The 22208-nt window shown below is 47.4% G+C and overlaps 1 protein-coding gene across 1 annotated transcript in view; it reads left to right on the forward strand.

Moving 5' to 3' along the window:
• Positions 1 to 22208, forward strand: part of LOC149341297 (uncharacterized) — a 156081-nt gene that overhangs the window by 46645 nt on the left and 87228 nt on the right. The window lies entirely within an intron of this gene.

The raw sequence follows: 22208 nt of genomic DNA on the forward strand, positions 1-22208 counted from the left end.
CGACTGCTCAGTTCAGGTTTCGGAACTCGGAACTCAAATCGCGCATTTACCATGGCAGTCCTGGTGCCCGCCTGCAATACTGACATTTAGCGTGCGGCGGCAAGCGTGTAAATCTTGCATCGGGAAATTTTTCCTTTCGCCACATCTTATTTGAGGAATAAGATTTGGCGAAAATGAAGTTTTACGGACCTTCATGGAATTTGAAGACCCGAAATGATACCAGATTTCCAAACTGACGGTATTTATTAGCTGCTGTTGGTAAAAAGGCCCGGATTTGAGAACTTTGGGTCTAAATAATGAAAAATTTGGTTACGACATGGAGCATCGCTCTGCAGCAGCTCCATAACGAATCAGCTGGAGCAAGGTCACGCCTAGCCAGGAGCTTGCTGTCGTAAAGGAGATCCCTCATCCACCGCTGTACAGCATTCTACGTATCACGCATACAGTTGCTACTTCTTGCGGCTCGCGCTATCATATCGAAGAAAGACATGCTTATCTTTTAAGCGCTATCGCTTTTCTTCTCTCAACATAGGTCTGCGATAGAGGCACCCCATGTACTAAGACCATCCCTCGTCGCCGTTGTTAATGGTAACATTTCTCTCGCTGTTGTCAGAAGGGTAGCATCGTGAGCTGCATGGACAACAGCAAAGACCGACGTCAGTCGTGTCGCCACTAAGGCGTATTAAAAACCTAGCTGTAAGAAACAAAGACGAGCTACATTTGCATATCGCTTGCGACACGGTCTGCGTGGTACCACGTGACTTAGCTGCGCACCTAACGCTCGAAGGGTGCTTCGAGCCGCTTTACAGATGATGATGATGATGATGATAGATTTTTATGGCGTAAGGGCATCTGTGGCCAAAGAGCGCCATGGCACAAGGTATTTTTGTCTTCTCAAGGTCGGGTCAGAGACAGAGGCATGGATATTTCTGATTACGTGCAAATTATAATCCACCACGTCTGGACGGCGGGTCTAAGGCGATAACTATACCATGCATTGTTTCTCGACCCAAACCTGCCTTGCTTCATCTGTGGTGCCTGGACGCTGTACGTACTACCTTCGCTAGATCCACGCCAATGTCGAACGCTGTGCCGTCTTTTATGTGCACGTGCTCGACTTCGAAGCTGTACTTGAGCAGTGGCAGCGTAGCTTGACCGGCTTTCACATCGATGAGGACGACGACTACTTCGTCCAAGGCGGCGCCGTTGCCCTCCAGACCAAGCAAGCTGACCTGCAGCTTGCGGAAGTCAATGACCAGCGTAGCGGCCAACGCGAAGTTGTCCGGGCTGGAGGCTAATGTGAGTCCCATGGAAGAACGGGCCGCTCGCCGCCGTCCGACGAGTGCTGTGATGGTGCCTCCGCAACATCGGTGCTGGCCTGTGTATAGGAGGACTTCGTCCTGACAGACAGGCTGCCCTGCGCGGACGAGGCACGTGACGAGGAGCGACGACACCACACCGAGGACATCTCGGCGGACGACGCGTCCATGTTCGACTCGGACCCGACGTGTACGGTGTTCGCTTCTTGGCTTCTGCACTCGCTTCTGACGCGTTCTTGGCGCGTATATCGCTCATCCTCCACCGTGGAGAGTGCTACACTTCAGTGGACCCAGCACACAACCATGCGAACGATTCAAATATCTGCCTCTGGAAGTCCGTTTCTCTTTGTGAAATTTAACACCAAAGCCCAGCATATTCCGCATCGTGAGCGGCGTGAGCATGTGTCGCCATTCTAACAGAGGACAGTCGACAACATAAACTAGAGATTGACCAAGCAGCTAATTAAGATACACTGCCGTAGAACAGTAATGTAAAACATCTTATTTACATTACTGTTTATGCGCTGTTTTACCGCTGTAAAACAGCGTGCGTGCTTATGTTAATGTTATTGTTAATGTTAATGTTATGTTAATGTTAATGTTATGTTATGTTAATGTTATTGTGTTAATTAGGTTAGGACGAATTACTTGACCGCCATGCCCATTCATCAGAAAGAAAACTGCAAGTTTTTATTCTCCGCTGTGTGAACCGCTGTGTAAGCAGTGTCTATTCTTAAACCTCAGAAACTCTGCACAAGCACATGACAGATGAGAAACTCAGCACTTAGAATACAAGCACATGCAATGTTTATACACCTTCCTAGCTCCAGAGCACCGTCTATTGCAGCTAATTCATAAGAAGACCGCTCATGCAGCATCTGGAACGTCATCTAAAAGATACAAGGAAGGGTGGACAGTCGAAAATAGTATGGACGCGAACATTGCAGGCCATCCGATATGCAAGAAAGTGAAAAATTATAATGGGAGAGTCGTGAAATCGCGAGATTGATATAAAATTTTTATAAGCTTCCGAACTACGTGTTTTAGAGCGTGCTTGCGTGAGTACAGAAGAAATACTGCGGTAATTAGATACAACTCTACCTGTAGTAGATGACATGAACACTGTAGGCCCTCGTGAGGCGCCGAGAAGCACTCACCGCCAATGCGACAGCGGCTGCTTGACTCGTAGTAAGTAATGAGAGCAGCCTATACTCAAGAGTAAAGGGAACCCAAAAACATTTTTTTTCTGGAATCAGAGGCACTAAACCAACAGTGGAAATCTTTGTCACTCATTGGCACACCGAGCCCCATGCCAATGCTGGATGCCCTGTATTGTCTTAAATTCTGTAAGCATTGAGAGATAAAAAAGCTTTATTTAAGCATTTCAGCATACAGAAAAGTATGGAGGCAAAATTATCGTCAAAATTTCAATACGAAAGCTTTATCGCGAAACGAGACAGGCGTGGGCGCATTCTTGGTAGCTGGGAAAAATGTTACGCCCCAGAAGGCAGAGGTTGTCCGCTGGGTCGGGCATCAGGCATTCGTAATGTCCATTTTTGTTCTCGGTGGAGTACACCGGGAAATGTACCTGCGGCGAAAGAAAATGAAAGGTATGAAATACTTGCAAGTTTTTCGCCCTACCCGTCCGGCTTTATTGTGCACCAAAGCTAATGATTTTACTAATTTCTTTTCCCGGCGAGCAAAGAAACCATTTTCTTCCCGCAAGACAGAAAGGAAGACTAAATCTACAGGGCAATCCACGATGATGGAGAAGGGGGCATTCTTGATGCCTTGTGCAAGCCCACCATAAAAAGCTCGGGATTTTAAATGCGACATTCTTGTTATGTATAAAGTTGCATGAAACGCGAGTCTGCAAACCATACCCGGCCAGGAGCCATTGCTGCGGTACTAACAGCAGCCATCGACTTGTGTTCAGGTTTTGGTTTGGTTTAAGGGGGTTTAACGTCCCAAAGCGACTCAGACTATAAGAGACGCCGTAGTGAAGGGCTCCAGTTATGCTCACATGGGAGCGGTTTGTCGAGGCGACACACGCTGCGAAAGTGATACATGAGAAATATTCTAAGCCGTTACAGAAACAAGGAACAAATAATGTGCGGAAAAATTACTTTCGAAAAGAAAGGAAATTACATTAATAATTACTTTCCTAAAAACTGTGCAAAATAAATTACATTGCCAATTACTATTCCCAAAAAGTAATCACACTACACTACATTACTTCCGAAAAGTAATGCAATTACTTTAAATTATTGTCTTTTTTCATGCGTACGAAGAATCAAAGGAAGCAGTAAAAGAATCTCGAAATTATATCTCTTGACGTAACGCATACATTCTTTAGTTCTCCCGCCAAATTCCGCCCTAGCCAGTTATGCCCCTCTCCATCTTTTCTAAAGCATTGTCCATCACAAAAGTAAGACAAAATGAAAAAAAGAAAATGAAATCAAAACCACGGCCAAATTAGGAAGAGCCAAACACTCGTCACTTTCCCTGCGCTCAGTACAGAAATGGGTGGCAAAACCAGTCCCTTTTGTCCGAATTTGTCTTAGTCACTTGCATCCCGGGTAACAGGTTATTTTTGCTTTGGAGGTCCCGCTAATCGACCCCAGCAGCCTGCGGCCGAGAATGTTCCTGCCATATGCACTTCCGTCTGTTACCCGCGTCCCGTGGCGATGAGTGTAACCGGGCCCCACTGTATACCCTTAGGGGTAACAACCATGGGAGCACCTCCTCGCGCGCTCTTGGCTCGTTTTGAACTTCGACATGGGTAATTTGCCCCTGCGGCATCACAAGCACAGCCTAACATCTCGCTGCTTGAGGGATGGCCGCGACGCGTGCACGCCTGCCTATATACCTCTCGTATACTCTCATGCGGCGACCCGACAACACAGTACACTTGCGGTCTCGGACGCACTGTCTTGCTCAATTCTTTTACGCCGTGCTCCGTTACTGATTTCCAGGCGCCCTGCCAGGCATACGAGAGACCAAAGCTATGTCGACACCATGAACAGAAATGCATTTTTGGAAAAGTAAATTACCGCTTCAAAATGATTCATTACGTCACTAAACTGCTAGAGCAGGCAATTAATTTATTACATCGCAAAGTGCCGCGAAGTAAATAAATTAATGTAATTTTATTAGAGTAATCGGACTACCGCAACACCTGGAACAAATTCATCGAAAGTGGACCAGTGTGAGCTGAAGTGGACCAGTGTTGCCACCTCAAGATGACCACAAGGTTAGCAGTAATGGTGGGCCGCGGTAATCGTGCGTCACCCGATGACACAGTGGTGAACCTGCTGCGAGCACTCGCACAGTCACCTTCCCCCCCCTCTATGAAAAGGTGGACAAACACAAAAGGAGACGTGCCTGGTACTCCCCGCATCGCTGGGCGACGGGGAACTCGCGGCAGGCGGGCGCGTCGTTGTGCACGCAGTCCAGCAGGCACTGCTCCAGGCTCTGGAAGAGGGGCAGCCGGACGCTGACGCAGTTGCCCTCCGGGAAGCCCCACTCGACGCAGCTGCCGTTGGCCGGGTAGAACCAGCGCCGCTTGACGTGCTGCCGCGAGCAGGGAACCAGCCGCACTGGCTCGCGACACTCGGCGCGGACGCCCTCGCCCTGTGAAGAACGCCCACGGCGCCTTTGCCTCACCAGGAAGAATACATACGGCAGCACTGTGCGTGTTAGATGCCCTCTGTGGCTGTGTGGAGTATGGCTGACTGCACGACGATCTAGCTAAGCAACGGGTGAAGACAAGATGGCGTGCAAAGTGTCCTTCCTATCACCACGTGGTTCTTGCACCGGAATGACGCAGCACTTACGTTTTTACGACTAATAATCGGACATATAGCCATCATCATCATCAGCCTGACTATGCCCACTGCGGGGCAAAGGACTCTCCCATGTCTGTCCAATTAACCTTGTCCTTTGCCAGTTGCGGCCACCCTATCCCCGCAAACTTCTTAATCTCATCTGCCCATCTAACTTTCTGCCGCCCCCTGCTACGCTTAACTTCTCTTGGAATCACTCCGTTGCCCTTAAGAACCAGCAGTTATCTTGCATTCGCATTACATGCCCTGCCCAAGCCCATTTCTCCCTCCTGATTTCGACTAGGGTGTCATTAACCCGCATTTGTTCCCTCATCCACTCCGCCTGCTTCTGATCTCTTAACGTTACACCTATAATTTTTCTTCCCATAGCTCCCTGCGTTGCACTTAACTTAAATTGAACCCACTTTGTTAGACTCCACGTTTCCGCCCCATAGGTGAGTACCGTTAAGATACAGCTGTTGTATACTTTTCTCTTGAGGGATATTGGCAAACTGCCATTCATGATCTGAGAGAACGTGCCATATGCGCTCCACCCCATTCTTATTCTTCTAGTTATTTCCCTCTCATGACGGTCCCATGCTGTCGCATGAATGCAGAAGTGTCTTTTTGAACCTGTTTTACTTGAAGAGCACATCGAACTTACACACCCCAGCCCACAATAATAAAAGCTTCTGCACTTGGAGCCCCGCATATTTTCTCTACCTGATTTTGATCGCCTTTTGATGGAAACGATCGTCCTGAAACATTTTTGGCTTAGTGACTATAAGATTCCGTATGTTCCCACACGGTCTCTTCGACCGAAGGAACCTTTTTGTATTCCCCGACGGTCTACAAGATATGGAAGGCGTTTAAGAGATTATTACGTTCCCTTTCACTTTAACAGGTTACCTCCAAGTGTTCGCCGGGCAAAAACTAAATACAAAATAAAAAAGATGCTGCGATACATTAATTAGAGGGTTTACGACATCATGCATGTGCTTTACCACCTGTCAAGTAAATCTTGTGATTTCATTGGTTACTGCTGTATTTATTGCACTGATCTGAGGTATTGTCATACCACTTTGGTTTTTCTTCCTTGCGATTTAATCTGATGAGGATTTTTTTTCCTTCATGTAACATGAGTCTTGTGTCTATTTTGTTCTCACCGTCATACTAATTTGAAGTCCGTTATTTTGAATGTTTTTTTTTGCCTGTGTGTATGTCTGCGCGGTTCCGCTGCCTGTCGGGCTCTGCCGCTCAAGCCCTATGAGGCTTTGGCAGGCCGGATTTCTGTACATTTTTTAAAATATTTGGCGCAATAAAGTATTATTATTATTATTATTATATTTGAGGTGCTCTGGGTCTATCGACACAGACTGTTCGGTAGTTTATGGAACATGCGCCCTACTTGCAGGATTGTGAGCATGGAGCCCGTGTCTGTGGCCCGACGCCCCGACAAAAGACATATCTAGTGAAGCAGCGCAACGGCACAGGGCCAAAGGGAAGAAGGGGACGAACACAGCGCTTTGTTCGTCCCCTTCTTCCCTTTGGCCCTGTGCCGTTGCGCTGCTTCACTAGATATGCCAGACCAACTTTCCCACCAGTTCATGTCCGACAAAAGAACTGACGCATCTGCATCAATGGACCGTAACCATGGCGTGCCCTTTGTTCATAGATTGACGCACGCTGCCTTCCTCACCTGGCAGGAGCTGCGGCAGTGTCCCAACGAACGAAAGCGGTTGGCGCCCTGCAGGCACCCGGGCGGAGGGGCGCTCACGGGCGTCAGACAGCGACGGCCGTCGAAGAAGAAAGCAGACTGCCGACTCGCCTCCTCGGTACACAGCGTCATCTGGGCGGGCTCCAGGCAACGCGGATCTACTCGCCGCTGCATGAAAGAAAGCCACGAAGGAGACAAATAAATGTGTGTGTGGGTTTTAGCCCGCATAAGTAACTAAGGCTATGATGCGCCAAACGCAGGGTTGAAACAATTACTATTGTGCTCACAGATTAAGACAGCTTCTACAAAGTGGAAACGAAGTGTGGACGCGTATACCTCTCAGCGCGGATCTACAGAAGGTACTTGGCTGGTCCGGTATGAGTCTACCCTAATTCCCTTCTGCAATGCTAACCCTTTTTTGTCCATGCACTCACCTTCTCTGCTTCTGTTTACAGGAGCGCGCATTTTTAACCGCAGAAACTATTAAGCGACAGTCCTGAATCAATTTACAGCTGTATGAAGGAATGCGACCGAGCGGTCCAAAGTTGTTTTGTCATTAGACTTGTGCGACAGAAATTAGCCACGTCAGTCTCGTAGTCAGTTGCGAGAACACCAACTCGGCTGTAAGGCGTGTCTAAGACGAGTAGTCTGAGCGTCGATAAGCAACCGTCAGAGCACGCGCCTGTAATGTAACAGCACGCAGTCTCCAGCACATACGTGTGGTTCTCGTCAAGCTTGTCTTTGCACCTTCCCGTATTGCAAGTGCAGGAGACAGCCCTAAGCGCAGAACCTGACGGATCCGTCTTAGCAGATGCCGTCGGAAGTCGATGGAGGTGATTGGTCTTTCCACTTCAACCTACTCTTGCCTCTAGGGCGCTTCCACAAGCCTCAGCGCTGGCGATCAGACTGTAGGGAGGCGTCGCCGGGCTCAGAAAGAGCTTACTCACCGTCTCGTTAACGCTGAGGTCGTTAACGTCTTCTGTCGACGCGAGAAGCGTTGCGTTGGCTTTTGGCTCGCCACTGTCTGAGGACTCGGCTTGTACATCGATTTGCTGGGAAGGAAGCCCAGAGTCGACAGCTGGTGGCGGGGCATGCAGAACGACCGGAGGCGCCGGGACCGCTGGGGCTGAAGGAGCAGAAACTGGCAGCGACAGGTAGTCGTCGTCGTCCGGCTTCCCCGAGGTGGTCGCATCGGCCGTGCCGGAAGGCGTCAGGTACATGTGGATCATGTTCCCCGCGAGCGCACATCCTAGTACCGCCACGGCCAAAACCAGCAGCACGATCACCTGCACAACCAGCGTCAGTGAGAACGATGTAACGCTAATAGACCAACTCAAAATGTTCCACTTCATTGTTTCACAGCGCTATAGCAGTTAGTGGCACGTTGATCAGGCTTATGCCTATCGCGCGTCGCAGTTGTCAGTGATCACGTGACCGCCAATCAAATGCATCTAGTGAAAAGAAATTCCTTTGACGAAAGGAAATCGCAGTAACTGTCTCACTTCCCGATGAACACCTCGCAGTGAGAGATGGAGGCAAATAAGGAAGAGAGAAAGTGGCACCCCAATGGAGAGCTGCAGATTATTCTCAATCACTTAGGGTTCTTCAACGTGTACTGACTTGGCACAGTGAGCGGGCGTCGTGCATTTCGCCTCCATACATGCACGAAGAGAAGGGGCATGGCGCGAGTGCAAAGATTGAGGGGGAGAGCACCAGTGAGCAGCGGGAGACATCACACGAATCTGCACGTCACAGGAGTCGACGGCCAATCATAGACGCGAGGAGTTGGCGCGCGCTTGAGAAACCGGAATCGTCTCTAGTTGTAACGAGAGCAGCGCTCTCCACAAACCTTGCACAGATCCGTGCCCAGTACGCGGCTTGTGAGACCAACGAACTCTGTGACGCGCTGCGTCAGGAGCGCATGGGGAAAAACTTCCGTCATCGGCTCTTCATAAGCGTGCTCAGCCAGATGGTAACGTAACCAGTATCGCCCGGTTCGTCCGAATCCCAGGGTACGGGCTCGGGAAGCCGAGGCGGAAAGGCTTCAACGACTTCGGGATCCTGAAGTCCGCGCCGACGAAGCGGCGAGAAGACATGGAACGGTCATCGACTATTGCGGCCGAATGACAGCCATTGAAATGCTTTACAAATACTGATCGCATGTATCGCCAATACCATCGCCACTACATATCGCCACTACCAGCTACAGCCGATATCTTCTGCATCAGCGTGCCAGCACCCAGGGATATAATTTCCCCCAAGGCTCACCGATGAAAATTAGTTTTGAAAAAAGAAAGACGTGGTAACTGTCTCATTTCTCGGTGTGCACTTCAACAGCGTTGTGTGGTAAGGGATGAGAAGGGAGTGAAAGAAGAAAGAAAAAGACACCGTAGTGGAGGGCTCCGAAATAGTTTCGACCAGCTGGGGACCTTTAACACGCACAAACATCGCACGACCCGTGGGCGTGCTTCAGCCTCCATCGAAAGAGCGAAATCCGTGTCACTTCGGTTTTCAAAGCTACAGGCGCAGTGCGTAACAAACTGCATACGCTACAGAAAACGGCATCACCTTTTTGTTGGTCAGGTTGAAGCGCGTGATGGATGAAGTGGACAACTGTACTGGCGTTGGCAAGTCTTCCTTGGTGATCAGACGCTGCTGCTCCATGAAGAGGTCGCTGGTTAAGGATACGATGCGGAATATGGCGGCGCAGTCGAATAGGAGCAACCGTCACCTCGTGGCCCTATAGCCTCGTGTTTCGCCTCGTACTGCCGGCTCGCACCGCTGCAGAATGCTTTCTTCTTTCTTTTCTTTCACTTGGAAAAGCAATCGCACCTCCGTAGCCGAACGATTTAAAGGGGTACAGACATAAAATTTCGAATGCAAAGAAACGACATGATTTGCTTCATGGGCGTGAAGGAGATGCCTTCTGGCAAGTTTCAGTTGCAGGCGTTGAGTGAAACAAAATGTGGTTTTGAATTCTGTCCTAGCAGCCACTCGACATTTTCACCACTATCGAGTGACGTCATGGTGCATTTGTCTCAATACTGGGACGTTACCGAATCCACTCGTTGTTCAATGAAACTACGAGCCCTTGCCGGCGACGCGGACTTCATTAGGAATGTGGCAGTTCAGGTTGGACGGTTGTCTGTGACGTCATGGTTCCCTTCAGTGCTCGCACTGGTCGAGACCGAAACAGCCGGTACAGAATCGTTTGTATTTGATTATTCACGTTGCGCACTGGTGATTTGAGCTCTTTTTAATGCTTACAAGACCAATAGACTTCTTTCCAGGCACAAAAACGGACACCCAGAAACATTGTGCATGTACTCTTTTAAGGGAACGATTAACGACAAGCGATTTATTGATGCAACTGTGTCTGCCTTCCCAACATTCTCAAAGGGGACTGGAATTACTACGGCTGTACTGCAGTCGTTCTTCTACCGTTGCGAATACCTCGCGGCAAAAATAATTTTACGGGCATTAACCGAAGACGCTTTCCGAATGACTGGTGGAAAGGTTTGAAATTCTATTCAGCATCTACTTTACTCTTAATCTCGATTATATATAAGTTGCAATTGAAATCTCTGCTCCAATTATTTTGTCTGGAACGAGGCTCGTTACAGTTTTTTATGTGAAACACAGATTTTTTTGCAGCATTTTTTATTTTTAGTGGAACTTATGTGAAACACGTTGATTTTACGCGAAGAGCCAACTCCTCCTTTTTCTTCGAAATGGCTATGGGAAACACGGGCAAAAGTTCATAGCGACTTCTAGATAGAACTAGGTCGTTACTGACAAGGAGAAAAGGAGGCTAGCTCCGCGAAGGCAGACTTTTTTTCTTCTTAAGCCTTTGGGCACGTGACCAGTGGGCGCGTGATATCTGGGAGCCAATGGACTGATAATTGGTTGAGTTTCAAACGCCGAGATTCAGTCCGAGTCTTCGAGTCATGCGGTCGTATCTCCGACAGCTCATAGTAGCCCTGTCTTCGTTCTCCCTACGTTTTTCGCACTTGGATTCCTGGAAGTTCTTATCAAGTGAGGTGCTCCGGATTATACCATCATCTAGACTGCCTTAAACTTGGTGTTCCTCACCGCTCTGCAGATACATACCCTCATGCCTTCGCCCACAATTCTTGGTTCCATAGAGGCCTCCACCATGTCCCGGACGGCTTCCCCGCTGACCGGTGGCCATCTTGTGAATCCTCTTCCCCTCGCTGCGTCCGCGGAGGTCCGCCAGCGAACTTTGCGCCGTCCGTTCGCTGCTCCCTTCATGCGGAGATCCTTGCTTCCTCGTCTCGTACTCCTGTGTGATTTCGATGCCTTCAACTTAGCCTACGCTCGCCTAGTCAAGCCCTTATCGTCTCACTAATTGAATAAATACGAACTCACTAAATAATTAAATACTAACAGCAGTATATCAAGGAGAAAAACATAAAAGCTAGAGACGTCGGAGAAAAGGCATAAAAAACAATAATAAAAGTACGAAAATACTGAACCTTTCAAAAAGAGCCGTAAGGCACTAGAATTTCGCCCCCATTGAAATTATAGAGGCCCGTGTATTGTGCTATGTCAGTGCACGTTAAAGAACCCCAGGTGGTCGAAATTTCTGGAGCCCTTCGCTACGGCGTCCCTCATAGTCTGAGTTGCTTTGGGACGTTGAACCCCCATGAACTTTTAACTATAAACAATTTTCTCAAAGCTGGAACAATAGGCATGAGAAAATTTTGAAAAGAAAATTATTCATATTCGCGTGATAGCATTTATTCAGTTAGAAAAGAACGCACGGCGTTCATGTATACAAAAACAACTAGGGTAATCCGGTTTTCACATCGAAATTTCTATAGAAATAAATAAACATTTTCTCTAGAAAACTAAGTCACTTGAGCTCGGCCGAAATATGCCACGAATACGCGCGGCGGAGCGCAGTTAACGACAGCAAGCGGATCGAGACTGCCGGAGAGAGGACGGGAGAACTCTGGTTACGTGCAGGAAGGTATATCCCGGCTTCTGTCCAAAATCGCCAACCAGCTGAGATCAGTGGTAGTGATGATTACTCACACCAGCCTTGATATGTGTGGGCGAGCTCGGCAAAAGAGCATAAGGCATACACAGTCTGTGCCCGTGTGCACGTTGACGAAAATACTTATGTCCACACACCCCAGGTCGGAAATTTGACGGTGGCTTGTCTTCGGTGAGAGCGACAAAAGCAAGTTTTGTTCTGTTCCAGTCTGTTCCAGTGCTCCAGTATGGTTACCGTGCTGCTCTTGACGTGAAGAGCCGCGGGGTAAATAAGGTTCTTTTACCTGGGAAATTTCATAGCTGTCGATTTTATCTCGGGTCAGATCGACACACTGTGGTTGCACCTGAAATCTCACGCACGGTCTTTTCAAACTTTCCTTTTTAGGGTGTAGAAGTATCACGTCCCTTCGGTGGAAAGCGGTCAAAATTAGAAATCTTTGCTGAAGGGTCGCTGAAGAAGACGCACGACGATGACAAAGAACGGTGACACGAGGCCGGAATGATGAAATGAGTGAAAGGAAAAAGAAAAAAGCTGACATAAGGTTTTCAGTACGGAAGAAGCGAAACCTGCTTAAAAAATTAGCGAAGCGTAATGCCGAGTTCGGGCATCCGGGAAAAAAAGACGGAAAAGGGCTGTTCTCCGAGAGATGATGGGAAAAAAGAGCTATGCGCAGCGACTAACCGTTCTCAACTGCAAAGATTGCGCAGGAAAGAGAACACAAAGTGAATACTTCCTCCACCTGGAGTAATTCATGTCCGCGAGCTGCAGTACTCTATAACTGGAAAAGAAGGTTAGAGGAAAGAAAATTTCCTTTCCTTGCCGATTTTTTTTCTTGACGTCTTCCAGCGCTTTGCGCAGGAATCGACTAGTACCAATTATTCCAGGAAAAAGACGAAAGGAAAACAAAAAAAGGTATATTTTTTCCTTTCAAAGACATCCACTGATACGTCAGGGAGAAATTAAAGGGGATAACAGGACGGACACGTGCGGATGAAACAGATCAGCATAGGTCTGAGAATAAGGTTGAAAAAAGAAACGTTGAAATTGAAGTCAGGTGATACGATAGTCGAGCTGTCCATTAATACAACCGCCGCCGCGGTGGCTCAGTGGTTATGGTGCTCGGCTGCTGACCCAAAAGACGCGGGTTCGATCCCGGCCGCGGCGGCTAGAATTTCTTTGGAGGAGAAATTCTAGAGGCCCGTGTACTGTGCGATGTCAGTTCACATTAAAGAACCCAGGCGGTCGAAATTTCCGGAGCCCTCCACTACGGCGTCTCTCATAGCCTTAGTCGCTTTGGGACGTTAAACCCCATAAACCAACCAAACATTAATACAACCGGTGTCATAGCAGCTGACACTGAGCGACTGAAAAGGAATCATTATAACGGTACGGTGCAAACGCATTATAGGACAGTTATAGGGCAGTCGCTAGATGCACTCAGTTCCAGCGTTATATGCGTTCCACCAGTCGTTGCAGCTGGTCTGGTCCACTTTTTGGCACCACCCCGAGTACCTCAGAGAAAGTCAGTGCAAACGTCCTCGGCCCACTTCCCAAATCCTATAATCAGAACCGGTGGGTCGTCGTTTGCTTTAACTATCTCACTCCACATTGAGGGACAGCCAGCTAACCCTCGGCTACCGCATATGACGTACCAGTTTTTCATGTTCTGATTCGGGGTTCTCAACCGTAGACTTCCCTCAGTGGCTTTTATCAACAGAGATCGTCACTTCAGCGCCAATAGTGTAGAAAAGCTTCTCCGTTGCTTCGCTGCCCACTTGCGACATTGTACGCATTGTCATCATCAAAGAAGTGTTCTTTCACACTGACAGCACGAATTGAACTCTCACCAATATGCTATAAATATACGTGGTCTTCAGCCGCATAAACTGGGTCAGCTTCATGTCAGTTTATGGCGTACGCCTTTAACCATGCACGGCAGTGATGAGACGAAACCAAAGTCTTCAGCATATTCTTCCTTCCCTATTTTCTCCTCCCCGCGGTACACCGGACTCATTTCTGTCATGTTCTGAAGATCATCATGGAGATCCCTCCTCAGCCCGCCGAATCACCCGACGGGGCAGATCAGATAACGAAGTTTGTGGGGATAAGATGACCGCCGGTGGCACAGGGCAAGGTATTTTAACAAGAGGGATTTGGAAGACGCCTTTGTCCTGCATTTGACGTTGTAAGGCTGGGTTCTTACAACGTTTACACAACTCACTGTGCACAGGCATTCCTGCCTTTCACCTTTCTCAAAATTCGGTCATCATGCTGTTTGACTTCGGAACCGCGACATCATGTTCAGAAGCACAAAACTGCAACCGCCGAACAACCGGGGCGGGTGTTACGTGTTAGATGTGAGACAGTGCCGAAGGTACTCATCGCTATTGCCCAGTCTACGGGATCACGCCTTTCCCTCATAGGCGTTGTCCTCGCGCCCACACGCGGAAGCTCTGCTGTTCCGGGCCGCGCCCTCAGGTGAGATAGAGCGTGGGCTAGGAATTGCCGGTCATGTGACAAAGCCGTGCATTTGTGAGGTCGCAGAAAGGAGGTATGCGAAAGAATTGTTTATCATTAGAAAGTAAATAGCAGGTTGTGAGCCCTAACATTACGAAGCGACACCTGGGCTACGAGGGACGCCGTATTGGAAGGCTCCGGATTAATTCCGATCCCCTGAGCTTTTTTAACCTGCATCGGCAATGCATAACACACGGGCACCTTTTGCGTTTTGTCTCGAGCGAAACGCGGTGGCCACCCGTGGCTGGGATTGAGCTCGGGTTCTCCGACTCAGCCCCTAGCGCGCTAACCACTAAGGGGGGTCTAAAAATATGGGAACCAGAAAGAGAGCGACAACTGTTGAGCGGGGGAGGTGACAAAGGGCAGGAAAAGGAAAGTCACCGTTTCTACATCGTTCTCGCCGCTGGCGCCACGGCTGCACGCAAGCGGCTCGTTAAGATCGGGGCATCGAGGCGGCTCGACCACCACGTTCCATTCCTTCTTCTTGCCTCCTCCTGTCTTATTTCTTTCTTTCTGACCCCGGAACAGTCGTACTTACTCTTTGCAGTTTCTAGCAAAAAAAAAAAAAAAATAAAGATTAGAAAGAGGATTTACTCGCGTGTTCGACTCCGCCGTTGAATAATCGACTAATGCATGGTTGACGCTGTGGTATCGTGCTCAGTATCGCGTGACTTTTTATCGTTGACTGGAGGTGGCGGTGATTCGTTGGGCCGAATTACTGAGCCTTCGTCGCATCGAAAGGGGCGCGGTGTCTGTCGTACTGCGATCACCTCGGTCTTCGCTACACTGAAAAATGGTACGTGCATGCTGTGTCCTGGTTGCAGTCACGCATATAGTCGCCATTAAATCACCAGAGTCAACTGTAATGCAGCTTGAGCTTCATGGCTGGCAGAGAAGCTACGATACGTGGAAAGAAACTTGCGCAGACCCTTCAGAAAACTGTACTTGGATTTACAGCTAAAATGCATTATTTTCTACTACCGTAAACCTAGTACCGCTTCGTGAAGCGAGTAAGCAGGTTGTAATTGACGTGAGTGGCCAGTCCGTTCGGTTGCTGAGCCCCATGACACGAAATCAAAGCCTGGCTTTAAGTGCACTTTAAAGAACCTCAGGCGGTCGAAATTATTGCGGAGCTCTGCACTTCGGCGCCTCTTTCTTCTTTCTTTCATTCCCTTCATCCTTCATCCCATCTCACGAGACATGGCTGAGCTGTCCGCTGAGAGGTAGAGAGTTGCGGTGCCTTTATTTTTAATGATTATCAAATATTATTACTTGAGGCCACATCACTGCTGCAAAAGAAACGAACCTGCCTTGTTTTTCGCGGGCTGGTGATTTACCTGACTGACGTAATAAATATGGCGAAATGTGTGAAAACACTACAGTTTCTGAATGCTCAGTGCATAAACTGTCGCTGTTTTGCATGCCTGCCGGCTCAGGACTTCACCAGGATGCAATCTAGTAGCGGTCCAACTAAATCGCTGTTGCCGCATTTGTGATGGCCGTACATCCATGACAACGTTTTACGTGTTTGCATAGGCTGTCATCAATCAATCTCTCGCGAACAGAGTGGAGCTGTTCTTAGCGTGGTGCTTCATCCCGTTATGCAGCGGCCTCAAGAAAACACAAACATTTTTTTGATCGTGCGTTTCGCGTGGTTTGGGTCAATGCAACTGACTAAGCGAACATTTTGGCAAACTAATTTCGCTTTGCGACTTGTACGTAGTGAAAAAGCACTTAGGATTCAGTCCTGAGACACTGTAAGATGAAAAATAGGTGTGCAGTATAACCGAAATAGCATTTACGTTTTAGCAGAATATGCCGTTGTCACTGTTGTCTTCATTAGAGATGAATTCCCCCACAATCAGAGCACGCACTTGACGTATACAATGTTCTCTAAGAAACAGCTGGTTTCTCTTTGTCGATTTTTTTTTCCTTTTTTAACACAAAAACTACGCACACGATGTTATGAAGAGTAAAATTTGCAACAATGGTTTGGTTTGGTTGGTTTATGGGGTTTTAACGTCCTAAAGCGACTAAGGCTATGAGAGACGCCGTAGTGGAGGGCTCCGGAAATTTCGGCCACCTGGGGTTCTTTAACGTGCACTGACATCGCACAGTACACGGGCCTCGAATTTCTCCTCCAAATAAATTCAACCGCCGCGGCCGGGATCGAACCCGCGTCTTTCGGGACAGCAGCCGAGCACCATAGCCACTGAGCCACCGCGGCGGCTTTGCAACAATGAGCACAAGTGGTAAATTGAGAGAGAAAGAAGTTATATGGATGAGTGGTCGCGTGCTCCTATTCCTGCCTTTCGAATAATTTCTACGCCTTAGCAAAGCGGCCAGCTGAACTGTAATTAACGGTCTTCTCGATTTTCTAATTAGACATGGATGGCGAGCTTCCTTTCGTTAGGGATAAGCGGGAATTGAGGATGGCACTGGTAGGAAGAACAAAGCAATGAAGCCTTGGAGCTGCAGGTGGAACAAATTGCACGACTAAATGGTTCCACCAGGAAGACTAATTGTCCCAAATGCATTTCACTTACTAAACAGGTTCTTCGCGATGGCAGAAAAACTGTCATCCCACGAACTTGTTTCGTTAGGTCTTATTGCTTGAGAACTTGTCCAATGCTTCATGCCACTGTGCTTTGTTCGTTTCACGTTGTCTAATTTTCGGTTCTTCTTTTGAATTTGAGTCTCATGAAAACTTAATTTTCTTCAGATTGGTTCTGTCGTGAGAACCACCTGAATGTAATTGCCAATAACTTCTATCTATTGCAATGAAGGAAACTGCTAAGTGTCAAAAAATGTATCCTGTCGTCCACTGTTTTGGGAAGTAGTGTGTGCGTTAATGCTGTGAACACGAAAAGCAAACAAAGAGACGTGTACAGCAAGTGCGGCTTCATTTTTGCGTGTTTTAGGCTTTGGTCGCGAATAACTCTAAATACGTTGGAAGGAACACTTTTTGGAATACCTCGGTGTATAGAAAGATAGGAGCTCTTAGGGATGCCAACCGTAAATGCGCGCACTGAGCCACTTGTTTTCCAATGATGCTTTGTTCGAGGTGATGATGATGATGAAGGTTGAGCCTACATGTTGGTAGTGTGCTATATAAGAACACTGCAGTAGTTACAGCACCCGCTTCGTAGTAATAAACCGCTGCTCCCCAACCATTCTTTCGACCACCTGAGGTTCTTTACCGTGCACTGACATCGCACAGCACACGGGCCTATATGAAGCTTATACGAAGCCCCTGAATCGCGTCGGTCTGTTACGTTTATGTTTCTGTCTGAATAAATACTTGACGACACGGCGTCTCTGGTCTACAGTGTGAAGCATACTTGAATGACGCCAATATTGAGAAGAGCTAACATGTTCAGAATCACCAGACCTGACTAGTGGCGAAGACTGCACTTCCTTAATTGAAATGTGCAGCCACGTGAACATAGCTTCAGACGCCGTTGGCCTTTCTTCTGTGGTGGTGGTCTAATCTTGCCGGTGAAAACGCATTACCATACCGGCTTAAACATGTCCCTACGAGGCTTTGACTACCTTCCCGAGGCAAACCAGCTCCCAGCGCCTAAGCCTCTTTTCGTAGCTCACTGATTCGAGAAAAGTTGGGGACCCTTCTTCGTTGTCTCTTCGCACCTAGTCACGTAGTGGGGCGAATTCCACGCACTCGACAGGGCACGCCGCAACCACACAGATTCCTCGATATCTAGACAGTTTTATGTGATGGTGATATTTTATTCGCCTGTTGCACTGTTTGCATTTTGCACAACGCTAATGAGTCATAAATAAGTGTGTCCTCTCGAACGAGAGAAGCGGTGTCTTTAGCTGCTCAGCTTGAATGTAGCTACGTTCGCGTTGGTGGAGTGACCTGAGGCTAATACCGCAATGTCTGGAAGAAGTTGCTACAGCAATTTGCTTATTTGCACAGAAGGTGCGTTATAAATGTTTCAGGATCCTTAGCCGCCGTATAAACATGCCCGTGTATTATGTTCACCACCATGTGGAATAGGGGTCGTCGTTTTTACTACTAGCATACTACTCTCGTATGAATTAGCACAGTGTGCTATGAAACATGCTTATTGTAATTGAGATTTCGGAAGAACGACACAGTTTGGCGCATAACTGGTGAGCTAGAGCCCACTAAAAATGCCTTACGCTTGTAAGTATACTAGTAAAATTCTATCTCAGGGATAAAAGGGCACTCGCCTCTCCAAGTTCCTGCCAGCATCAGCGTTTAGAGGTCGTTGCTTTCTTGCAATTTGTACATAGCAAAATAAAAATTACGGTGATCTTACTAATATATAATTACAGTACTGCTGAAGCAATCACGGAGTTTACATGGGCCTCCAGAGAACGTGGTTTTCAACGCAGGGAAAAGAAAATGCAAAGAACGTATCCGCTAGGCAGCAGTGCAGCCAAGGCGAAATTCAGGAATGCAACGAGTACTAAATGTAGCAACAAAAGTTGGAGGGGAAACTTAAGCTCCAACTTATGGGTATGACAAGATAGCGTAATAGGTGAATTCTCATACATGCATAAGGTCATTCTCTACATTCGTAGATCCCTGGAAGTCCTCATACCTCTCCTGGCGCAGTAGTGCAGCGGTTAAGTGATGCGCCGCTGCCCTGCGAAGGCAGGTACTCGGAGCAGCTATGGGCGTTGTGCGACCCTAGCTGCTATTCATAGATCATTAATAAAGAAGAAAAATCATTAATAAAAGAAACCAGGCGTGAAACCAAAATCAGCAACGAAGCCTAGGCAAAGCCAAATTAATATTATATTTATATACCAAAGCTGATTACATGCACTACAGTTGGCGTGATGTTAGAGGCTATGTGATGCACATATAAGGAACCCATTCAGGCGTCGTTTTAAAGTATACAAAAAACTCAAAATATGCATAATTGTCAAAGTAACATTAATAGAAGTGTCGGCACTGCTCAAGGCGAAAAATCTTATTGATGTCGGTCTTTTCGAGCAGGAAAGGGGAAAAATATCGCTCTCCGAGCTTATCTTTGCTGTTTTTATATGACCCACTTTCGTCCAATCTGCTTAGAACTACGCTAGCTTCCTAGTAATAACGTCCTTCTTGGCGGGTCTTTACTTTCGGTACAAAAATAAAAACGAAAGGAAGGTACACAAAACTTAAATTAACGCAAAAAAAAAGGGCACAGAATCGTTACACCAGGAAGAACAGAGGCACGCCTCGCCTTAATAAACTCATCTTTCCGTGGCCAGAGAAAGGGGCTGGTATCTGCTTCTCACCCTGTGGGCAGGTTTTTTTTTTCTTTTAATAAACGGATCGATGAAGGGGCGGAGGATCTTGCGCCTACGCAATGGAGAAGCGCGTCAGTCGTTGCTACGCGAAGCGAGGTTTTTGCACAGGTTTGATTCATAACAGATCATACTCCAACTACAACCCTGCCTTTCTTCTCCTTTCGCATATAAGCTTTTTGTCTGCCTCGGGGATCAATAAAGGTGCTTTAATAACGTCCATGTTCCGCTGCATACTTGGAGGCGGGTTTGCAATGAAGAACGACGTAGGGTCACCTCTACTTCTGCTCAGACCGTGCAGCGTGCTCTAAAGCTTCACGGTTTTCCGCAACCTGCGTTCGCAAAAAAAAAAAAAAAAGTGATAAGGTTGCAGGCTTTACAAGAAGAGTTTTTCAGCGGAGAGGTCAGTGCTGGGAGAGGAAACTAAAAGTAAACTCCTCAGCTTAGGAGCGAAAGTTGTAAGCGAAGTTGGTGACGGGTAAGGACTTGAGGGAAGGATTACGAGAACAATGGAGAAGAAGAATCCGCACATGTAATCAGCTTCTGACGTTTTAAAAAGTTTGCAGTTAGGAAGCTGAAATGACAAAAAACTAGTGCACGGATGCGAAAAAGAGCGGAAAGAAGACTTGAAGGAGGGTAGGAGGCTCGAAAGAAACCAGTAACGCTTCCTCGATTTTCCGCCTCTGTACTGGGTTATTTTTCTGTTTTGCAATCGGGAAGAAGCGAAGACTGATATGCACGCCTGATGACAGCAGTGACAGCGGTATTTTGGACGGAAAATTGGGGGACGCGTCTGAGATTGCGACGCCGCCCGAAGGACTCGACGCGTACTGATGCGTTCGTACGTTGCTCTCGCTAAGCTCTGAATGTTGCAGCTGCCGCTTGAGATGAAGACAATGAGCCTTGCGGTGCAAACGAGTCGATAGTTCGATAGGAAGTGGCATACAGGAGGGGCACTAAAAAAATAGAGAATAAAACTTAAATGAAAATCTCATTTGTACGAAAATGAAGATAACGGTATAGATACAGCTGCGTTATCAGCTTTCACTAAACGCGGCAATTGTGTCCTCATCGATGTTTTTTTGCAGCTCGATTAAGTGGGATAACAATGGCGACACGCAACTGCGTTGTTTTTCTAGGCGCCTCAGTTTTACTCATGCTTCTATATGACGCTGCATTACGGATAAGTTGGTGAAAGCTTAGCATGTTTTCTCCACGAAGCAAACATTGTTTGTGCGATGAAATTTCGTGGTTCTTAGAAAGCGCGCTGTCGATAGACAAGAAAGAAAGAACTGAATAAAAACACATTTGTTTTCTTATAACAATGCCCACAGGCGAAAGGCGAGGCAGGGCTGGAGGTGACTGAGCTGTTGCTATGGGCCTGTTACTAAGCCCACATCGTTCGTAGCAACGAAGTTAAAGTGAACCGCTTTTGTGTTCACGGCGTCAAATAGATTGTAAGATCGCATGGCTCCTTCCGCAATTTTTCACGCTATTTTTAGAAGAGCTGTTTTTTTTTTGCGTGCCATCAGCGTGGTGGCTGTTTTCTCCACTTAACGTGCAGTTTGCTTCTTATATATATACCATAGGGTATATTTTGTTTTTTTACACTAGTTATATTACTCTCAGCTGAAGCCTTTCAATATTAGAATTACAAAGTGCTGGAACCACTCCGTCACGGGACAGCGTATTTCGACAGGCGAAAGCCGGCTCACAGTCGCCGCAATCGTGTGATATATTGTAATTAGATCACATGATTGCTGGCTGTATGGAATAAGCAAATGTCTTTCCTTATCCGAGGATACGGAATCCCGTATCTCTTTATCGACCAGCACGGCAACGCGACCTAGGATAAACTACGTCACGAAACCGAGTAGCCTACTCCAGTAAATTTGAGACAACTTGCGGGGAAAGGAAGAATGCAAAAGCTTAAAGAAATTGTGGTTTTGGTTTTTTTGCATAGCCTAAGGTTTTTTTACGCTTATTATGGTTGATACGTTGTCTCGCTCTGTTAATTTTATGCTTATACTGATTATCCTTCGAAGTATATGTATATAACGTTGTGGCTGAAATTCATCTTTCTCGCTTTTTATTCATTCGCGGGTGCTTTTCAATTCAGGAGCAGACTATTATTTTGGGTCTATTACTGAAACTTGAAGTGGAACCCGCATGCTTAGATGGAGCGAGGAGCTTCTGCTGTCTTCTGTTCCACATTTATACACGCATTTGTAGGGGCGTAGCCAGGGGGTGTGTTTCGGTCTCAGAACACCCACCGAATTTTTCTGAGCACTGCACAGTGATGGAAGTGCTGCGCCAATTGCGCCAAACTGCGCCAAAAGAAAAATGCTGCTACATGTTGCGCCAAACAGGCATTTTTATTAGTAATTGCGCCGCATCTGCGCCGAAACGGCGCTGCGAAAACGAAGGCAAAAAAACGTCAAGCGTCAAGCCACACAGAAACCGAAAACATGTCTAATATCATCATTATTGAAAATCCAGGGAAGCCTGTTGTAGCCTTGGCCGTA

This window comes from Amblyomma mixtum, chromosome 5 (genome assembly GCF_055824585.1).
Source record: "Amblyomma mixtum isolate Tamu chromosome 5, ASM5582458v1, whole genome shotgun sequence".
In the NCBI taxonomy this organism is placed as follows: Eukaryota; Metazoa; Arthropoda; class Arachnida; order Ixodida; family Ixodidae; genus Amblyomma; species Amblyomma mixtum.